Source organism: Schistocerca piceifrons, chromosome 3 (genome assembly GCF_021461385.2).
Source record: "Schistocerca piceifrons isolate TAMUIC-IGC-003096 chromosome 3, iqSchPice1.1, whole genome shotgun sequence".
In the NCBI taxonomy this organism is placed as follows: Eukaryota; Metazoa; Arthropoda; class Insecta; order Orthoptera; family Acrididae; genus Schistocerca; species Schistocerca piceifrons.
The window spans coordinates 572,167,659-572,168,582 of record NC_060140.1 but is presented as its reverse complement, the minus strand read 5'-3'; the positions used below and the strand labels follow the sequence as shown (position 1 = coordinate 572,168,582).

At 44.9% G+C, this 924-nt stretch overlaps 1 pseudogene; it reads left to right on the top strand.

Annotated features, from left to right (window-relative positions):
* The first annotated feature begins 284 nt into the window (after positions 1 to 284).
* Positions 285 to 402, top strand: LOC124790845 (annotated as a pseudogene).
* Positions 403 to 924: the final 522 nt, after the last annotated feature.

Sequence of the window (924 nt, the reverse complement as noted above, 5' to 3'; positions counted from 1 at the left end):
GAGTTCTGGTCTCTAGACGATTGACGCACAAAAGGCAGATTCTCGGGGATTCAGCTGTTCACACAAGGTTCAACTCATGTTTTTTGGGTCAAAATCGATTAAAACTGAAAGATACTTCAAATAAATGTAAATTGTTATCACAATCATGGGCTGGACAAAATGGTTCTTTTGGAAAACGAACATTCACATAAAAGGCCTTTGTATTTACAGATTGTATGTACATATGCTGTAAACATACATACCTTACGATTATTTCATTAGTAATCTCTTTGCTTTAAATACAGGGCAACGGCCTTGCCGCAGTGGATACAACGGTTCCCGTGAGATCACCGAAGTTAAGCGCTGTCGGGCGTGGTCAGCACTTGGATGGGTGACCATCCAGACCGCCATGCGCTGTTGCCATTTTTCGGGGTGCACTCAGCCTCGTGATGCCAATTGAGGAGCTACTCGACCGAATAGTAGCGGCTTCGGTCAAGAATACCACCATAACAACCGAGAGAGCGGTGTGCTGACCCCTCGCCCCTCCTATCCGCATCCTCCACTGAGGATGGCATGGCGGTCGGATGGTCCCGGTAGGCCAGTCATGGCCTGAAGACGGCGTGCTTTGTTTTACATACAAAGCTATGCAAGTACTGAATGTTATACAGGGTGAGTCACTAACTATTGCTACCAAGAATAACTCTGAAAGTATGATGGGAGCTGAAAAGTTTGTGGGACTAATGTTGCATGGGACAATGGGGTCCATAATATGTTGTTGGTTTTTTCTTGCTAGGTGGGGTCGCGTCAGAGATATGAAGATCAACTTTGTTTTTTTAAATGGGACACTATACTTTGGTACTTATTTTCTGATAGCGGCTATTGAGACGAATCCATTGACGTGTAACAGTAAGGTCTTTGAAGGCCGACGAAGGTCAAAAAGGTAGC